The sequence below is a fragment of the Arachis hypogaea genome, chromosome 18 (genome assembly GCF_003086295.3).
Source record: "Arachis hypogaea cultivar Tifrunner chromosome 18, arahy.Tifrunner.gnm2.J5K5, whole genome shotgun sequence".
Classification (NCBI taxonomy): Eukaryota; Viridiplantae; Streptophyta; class Magnoliopsida; order Fabales; family Fabaceae; genus Arachis; species Arachis hypogaea.
The window spans coordinates 121,594,152-121,602,080 of record NC_092053.1 but is presented as its reverse complement, the minus strand read 5'-3'; the positions used below and the strand labels follow the sequence as shown (position 1 = coordinate 121,602,080).

Sequence of the window (7,929 nt, the reverse complement as noted above, 5' to 3'; positions counted from 1 at the left end):
TCCTCCAAGCTAGAAGTTGGTGTGCAACACGCCAAGGTTGCATGCTCCCAGGGCTAAAATTTTGATGACGTGCAATACGCCAAAGATGGGTGTGCCACACGTCCAAGTTGACAAATCCAATTACCACTCCAAGCCTATGATGTTGAATAATTGAATCACCAAACTTTGAATCTCAATTACAAGGAAGATCACTAATTAGTTAAGAATCATTAAGAAAAGATTTGATTTGAATTAGATTTGATTCTGTTTGGATTTAATTTGAATTTAAATTCTAGGTTATTGTTCAGGTTTTAAATAAATCCAAGGACTTAGTCCAGGACATCACGGAACACACTACACCACAATTTAGGATTCTATTTTCGTTCTACCATGAGTAACTAATCTCCTCTGTTAAGGTTAGGAGCTCTGTTCATTTTTTTATAGATTATTAATCTAAGTGTTTTACTTTATTCAAGATTTATGTTTGTATTTATTCATGATTGAGTTCTCATTCTTCATCCCTAAAGATTTAGAATTGTTGGAAAATATTCTGACTCCATTTGGAATTCTAATATTGTTTTGGAAGAAGTAATATTAGAATTAGCTTGAAAACTCTTTCTCATGACTTTTTGATTTAACTAGGAAGAGTATTTCAAAGAGTGTGTGACACTTTATGATTTTTATTTGCTCTAGTTTGAATAAGTGACATAAAATTTGGATTAAAAAACTTTTGAAAATCATTCTTTCATGTAAGTTTCAATTGTTTAGGAATAGTTTGGTTAAGTGATATATAATTCAACCTAAGGACTATCCTTGAATCTTATTTGAAACTAAATCAGATTTGTGCTTACCTCTTTTCTTAAATAATTGACTAAGGAATTAGCAATTAATTAGGTTAAAGAGAAATTGAATTACCAAGGAATCAGAATTTGATTATTTATGATTTGTCGTGATTGATCTCTACATGCCTCAAATAAATGAACATAATGATTATTTTCCTAGGGAGTGAACATCTCTGAAACCTTAATATTCTCACCATCATTGTCTTCACATTCACTATTTGCTACTTTTATTGCCTCTGTTTACACATTCGCTATAATTCCTCATTCATTCCTCTGCTTCTTGATTTGTCTAATTAGAATAATCAAGTAATTATTGTTGCTTAGTCCTTTAATCCTCGTGGGAACAATAACTTACTCATCGTGATATTACTTGATACGATTCGGTGCAGTTGCCGAGTTGTGATTTTGCAAAAATCTGTATCATCCGGCCTACCAACCTAGTGATCATGGTGGTGGTGGTAGGAACGTGTCGAAGAGCGCAAACCCGTTCGTAGTACGTAGGTTCCGAATCATGCTTCTAAATGCATCGCGAACCGAGTTGTACGCCTTAGTCTAAAGCCGAGTCACGATGATTCCACAGTCCATAGTGATCCCTCCACTATCGGACTGGTCCATTACAAATGTCACCGGTGAAACAAAGATCTTGTATCCACCGATGCTGACTCTGGCGAGCTCCGCGTAGTAGAACGTGTCGAGCTTCTAGTTCCTACGAAGTGCTCTGGTGGCGGTGGCGGTGGCGGTGAGTGGAGGCAATGAAGAGGGGGAGGAAAGGCTGTGGTAATCAGGAAGGTGCTAATAGCAGTAGTGAGGATTGTGAAAATTTGGGAAAGAAAATAAAGAAGGGGGTAATTTGAGAATTTTATTAAAAAGTCAACAAAAAATTAGGGTTTGGTTACTTTTATCATACGGAACCTATCTTTCATGGGTACAACGTTAGTTTTCTTTTTTTATGGGTACTTTGTTGGTGTTCACAAAATTCACGGGTACAAATGGTGGTTTATTCCTTTGATTTTGGATATAATGCAAAACGACCAAGAACTCCAAACATTAGAGGATATGAGAATTATTAATGCGTACTTGTTATAATTGGGTTGCTTTTTCTTCCAAATGCTTCCAATGGATCTAGTCTCTATTTATAAGGATAAATTAAAATTGTTCCAACAGCCATAGCAATCAAGAAAGAGCCACATGCAACGGCTGAAATAATTGCTACTTGTGGAAAATCATTCCCTTTCTGACAACTTCCATTACTGAAACATCAATGAAGCACACTTAGAATTTTATTTCCTTTGTCTCAAAACTACTCTTTTTTTCCTGTTTAGGAAGATACTTCTTACTTTGTATTGATTGAAATGTTCAAGTTTCCTGAAAGCTTATGGTTCATGCGATCATTGCAGGCATAATATCTGAAAAGTAATAATAGAATACAAGATAATGGAGTATGCCCAAACATACTTACAGTGATTGGAAAATTTGAAGCAACATTTTAATATATAAGATGAAATACAATGCAAAATCTAAAACATACATTGACTTTAAATGTGGCAGTGAATGACCCCATAAGATCATTATATCTCAGATCTCTGTTCCAAAAAACTGTCTAGTTAATCAATATTTGGAAAATTGTCAAATAGCACATTGCTCTATGATGAGAAAGTAAGTACTATTTTCTTAGACAAAAAATGTGTTGAACAATACTCGCCTACTGTCTTTCTGTAAATGGCATAGTAATTAACGGCCGCACACTTTAAAGGAGCAAAACAATTTTCTTTTGCCTTGCTTTAACATAAGATACAGGGAAACAAAAAATGAGAAAATCAGCATGTAGGAATATACCAAACATCTTCTCTAGTTCAATCGAGGTAAAAGAATGCAGTTTGCAAATTTTTCATTTTGTTAAACTTAAGAATAGGAGAACAGCAGAAAACTGCACATATAAACTAAGTAAGCAATTTATTATCACTATCATGTAATTTTGGGTAAGCATTTTATTGAATAGTTACCATGAGAGGAAGAAGTAATATATAATCTTTGGTCAGTTCAAACAGCAGTAGAACTGAAATTGAAGGGACAGAATAGACAGATGCTAATGTAGCAGCCATTCCAACCTGTGATAGAAATAAAAAATAACTTGTAATTATATGAGCTTACATCAACAAAGCTTGATGTCAGCAGTGACATTTATACAATATATATAGTTACTGCATAATAACATCAACTTACAAGAGCAAATGCCTAGGGTTGGGCCACAACAGCATTTCCAGGGATTGCTGAATTGATAAATTCTACCCCAACGCCTCCAAATGCAGCACCAACTATAGAACCAATCATTAAAGTTGGCACATAAAGACCACCTAGCCCAGAGCCCTTGCAAAGAGTTGTTGCAATAACCTTAGCAGTTGCCAATTGAGTCAGGAGCCATATTCCAGGAGCTGAAGCACTAGTTCCAGTATGGAGAATTTCTTCCACATTTGTGAAACAACAATACAATATTCTAGGATATTTAAGAGCAATGATCCCAGCTCCTAAACTGCCTAAAGCAGTGAGTTGGTGAAACTCATCTAAAATTTTGGGGTTAGCAGTCCAATTTCTCACTCCTCCACCTAGAGTATTCATGGATCGGATCGGATCGGATCCATATATCCGCGGTGTTTATCTGAATCTGACCCGAAAATTTGTGGATATGGATCCGATCCGCAAGGCTATCGGATCCGATCCGCAAGGCTATCGGATCCGATCCGCATATTAATAGGATCAGATTACAGATTTTATATTGGTATCCACATATCCGATCCACATATCCACAGATCCACAAAAATAAATAAATAAGTAAATATTTTTTATGTTTTATTTCAACTAATAATTATCATATAAATTGTATTATTTTATTTTTATTATTTAAAAAAAATATCTTTAATATTATTTTAAAAGTAAACATGTTAAAAATAATAGAAAAGAGAATTTTATTGATATTTTTTAATAAAATAAGCTTTTAAAAATACTTTTATGCTTTGTGGATATATCCGATATCCAATCCGATCCACAAACGTGCAGATTAGATCGGATCATATCCAAGCTTAAAAATTGCGGATATTGGATCGGATCCGATGATTTTAGTGCGGATCGGATCGAGATTTTGGCTATATCTGATCCGATCCGCGTTCACCCCTACCTGCACCAATAGTTAAAGCCAAAAAATTTCCTGTAACTGAAATAGAGAAAGGGGAATCTCAGAAGGTGACAGAATTATGACCACAACAAACAAATTTACATACATTGAAACAGAGAAACAGCGAGGGAATAAATTCGTACCTTCTTGTGTTATGGTGATGGTTGAGCACTGATTGAGGGAGAGGCAACGACGACTGAAGGAGGAGCAAGAGAGAGTCAGCATCGACAGAGGTAGGGTTCGCGTGAGAGAGAGTGAGCACCGAGGGAGGCCTTACGAGCGACAGTGAGCGCCGACAGAAGGCACGTCGATGGAGGGTGCGCCGATAGAGGCAGCACTTATTGAAGTTAACGAGGGTTGCGAGAAACGAGGATTGCGAGAGAGGGATAGATGGTTGCGAGCTGAGAGATGAAAATGAGTTCTCAATGATGAGGAGGTCTACGAGCTGATAGAGGGTTGCGAGCTGAGAGAGGGATACGAGATAGGGTTCTTAGGGTTTAGCTAGGGTTCTTAAAGAGTAATGAATAGGGTTTGAGGGTTTAGGGTTCTCACTTCTCAGTGAGGGCTGTTTTGAGTGATGTGTTTTGAAAAAAAAAAAACTTAAGTGTTGGAGGAAAACATTGGTAGAAAATTAAATTTCAAATGGAAGCTTATTGCCTTGCTTTTTTAGGGTGTCAAATAATTAGAAGATATGAGCACGCTTTAAAAATGTGAATGTAGGAAAAGAAACTAGTCACGCATTAAAGGAGTACATATTTCCCTCTATTGCAACGCTTTTGAAGCCAAATCACTAATCTATCGTCACCCACATAAAAGTGTGGCAATTGATCCCTTTCGGCCACACTTTTGAAATGTGACACGAAAAAGCGTAGCTTCTCTAATCAATCGCCACTCTCATAAAAGCATAGTCGTTGATCCTTTTGGCCATGTTTTTAAAGCGTGGCAAGAGAAAAATGTGACGACGGCCTCTTTTCTTGTAGTGAGAGTCAACTCACAGGGTGTGTGTTAGACACATGACAATATTCTGCCAACACACAAAGAGTGTATATTGGACATGTGTCAACATTTTGGCCAACACGTGTCAAACTGCAGCCACACGCCCCCTGCATATTGTATCGATATTTTCTGCACATTCACAATACTGTAGTACACTTCAAATATCAATATTTAATCAAAATCCCCATTTTCATATCCATATTAAAAATAATGTATGGTCTTTTTATGTAGTATAACAATCAAAAGAATATAAATTCTCTTTAATTATAAATACTTACAACTCTTGTAAACTTTTTCTAAAGAAAAAAAAAATCAAGTGTAGTAAGGAAGCAAAAAAGTTGAATACGTGATTTCGGACTTAAACAAAATACTAGAAATTTGATCAGTAAATTGGGTGCTCAATTGCTTTATAAATTGTTTTTTATCAATAATATTTAAAAAATTCAAATTATTTCAATTTATTTTATTTAATATTAATTAATTATTAAAAGTAATAAATATTAAATTAAATAAATTTAAACCGTTTGAATTAATTTTTTATTATGTCCTTAATATTACCGATTAAGAGTTAGTTGGCTTGCAAGTGTAGGTTGTCGTTAGCTAGTTACTTATACACTATATAAACTTCAGATGAATCAAAATTAGGTTCATATTTTGGTGTAGGAAGCATTGTTCTGAAAATCGAACCGGATCGGCCGGTTCGACCGGATTAACCGAAAATCGATCATTTGTTCGGTTCGATTACTGTGAAAAACCGTCTTATAAAAAACCGACTTAAAAATCGGTCAAATTGACGGTTAATCGGTGAACCGCCAAAATCGTTCGATTTTTTTCGGTTCAGTGATATATATATTGTTAAAAAAAAAACGTTCAGAACCCCTCAGGCCCTCACCCACCCCTGCCCCTTTCTCTCTTTCTCTCTCTCACTGGGCAAACTCAAACCCTAACGGCGGTAGGAACCCAACCCCATCCCATCGCCGAGCTCTTCTTTTCCGATAGACGGTGTTGTCGCCGCTGGCAGAGACAGACTTGGGTGCCGTCTTCGCTCGTGGAAGGTCTGCTCGCTTCTCGATCTCTTCTCCTCAACGTCGAGTGCTTGTTTGGAATTGTTGGTGACGCCGCCGCGAAGGGCTTCTTCATTGTCGTCTGTGCTCGATTTGTTGGTGCCCATCTCTCTCTTCGAGTTCTCTCTCTATTCGAGGCTTCGAGCTCTCTCTGTCTCTCTCTTTCTCACTGTGACGTGTCTCTCTGCTCGGCTGTGGAGTATTCACCGCGCCGTCACCTTCTTTCCTCCCTCGCCGCCGGTAAGCACTACTGCCTCAATTTATTTTTGGTTATTTTGTTAATTTTATTTATTCTGATTTTTGAGTTGTTGGCCATTGATATTTCCGATTTTGTGTTGTTGATGAACATTGTTAATGCTAGAATTTTTTCTGATTCTGAGTTGTTTATGTTAATTCTGAGTTGTTTATGGCTTTATGTTGGTTTTTCTGATTGAGTTGTTAATTTTGGTTGCTGATTTTCATTGAATCTGAATTGTTGATGGTGGTATGGTAAAATTGATTTTGTTGCTTTCTTCTGATTTTGATTTTCTGTGCTTGATTTATTTGTTCTCTGTTCATGATTTTGTTTACTGGCTTCATTATTTGTTTGTTTGCTGGCTTCATGATTCTGAGGTTATTTTTTCATGAATTTGTTTGCTGGCTTTATGAATTTGTTTGCTGCTTCATGAAATCCTCTGAGACTGCTAATTACAAGGTGATAATACTCATTCACATTGCATTCAAATTCTCCTTTTGTCTGGTTTACTAATCACTTATGATATTGTTTAAAACAGAGGGCTACTGAACTAGAAGACATCATACGTAGGAAGAATTCGACGATCTCAAAATTAAAGAAGGATTTGGTGGTTCTAGAACAAAAGGTAAGAAGCTGATACAAGATATTGTCATTTTGAGATGATAATGAATAAGGACACACATAATTTTTCTAAGAAGTGGCCACATAACTGGTTTTTTTCACTATTGACTGTAGGTTATGCAGCTTACTAGAGAACGCCGAGCCTCCTTCACTGCCTTTTATTTAATATTTAATTAAACCGGTTGAATTCCGGTTAAACTCCAATTGAACTCCGATCGAACCAATAAACTATTAAACCAGTCACCGGTTTATTAACCGGTCCGATTCTCGCAACCTTGGTAGGAAGTAGGAAATTATCTTACACATGTAGAATTCACCCAAAAAAAAAAAAATTCTTGCACATGTAGTCAATGCTAGATCGTGACAAGTATGTGAGAGTAGGACAAAACCTGCACATTTATCAATGACATATTATTACGTTTTGCATTGTTTTCACCCCACGGACGTAGCTTTTATGCAGCCTTTGCACACAGTTATCGGCGAGGAATTAAGTTTGCTAACCATCAAGTTTTCTATAACCAGAATTAGTTAAGATCATAGTACTTTTTGGGCTTTTGTTTCTTTTGGCCCATGTCTTAATGATTTTTCTCGTTACGGTTCCGCTACGTTACCAACAACATATCTGCCAACTTCTGCCAATTCTTATTTATAATTGTGTTTTATGAAAGTGTGTTTGTGGATATGTCTAATAAAAATGTCTTTTTTATAGCTGTATTTAATAGAAGTATCTTTATAAATATATTTTCTGGATGTGTCTCTTTATATATGTATTTAAAATATATTAATTATTAGACACATCTACAAACACACTTTCATAAAACATAATTATAAATAAAAGTTGACAGAAGTTGGCAGATAATATGTTGGTATCCTATACTTTTCCTTCTCATTAATGAAGATTTGACAGAGTTATTGTCGGTATAGTACTTAAAATCTCAATTTAATTCATAAAATTTTTTTAATATTATAATTTTAAATAAATTAATTAATTTTATAAAATCTTTACTAGATAAAATAATTTTA

At 35.6% G+C, this 7,929-nt stretch overlaps 1 long non-coding RNA gene across 1 annotated transcript; it reads left to right on the top strand.

Moving 5' to 3' along the window:
- Positions 1 to 6,627: 6,627 nt before the first annotated feature.
- On the top strand, positions 6,628 to 7,116 carry LOC140181653 (uncharacterized). The gene is made up of 3 exons (XR_011876675.1): positions 6,628 to 6,744; positions 6,824 to 6,910; positions 7,021 to 7,116. It is a non-coding gene; the product is annotated as an uncharacterized lncRNA (long non-coding RNA).
- The last annotated feature ends 813 nt before the right edge of the window (positions 7,117 to 7,929 follow it).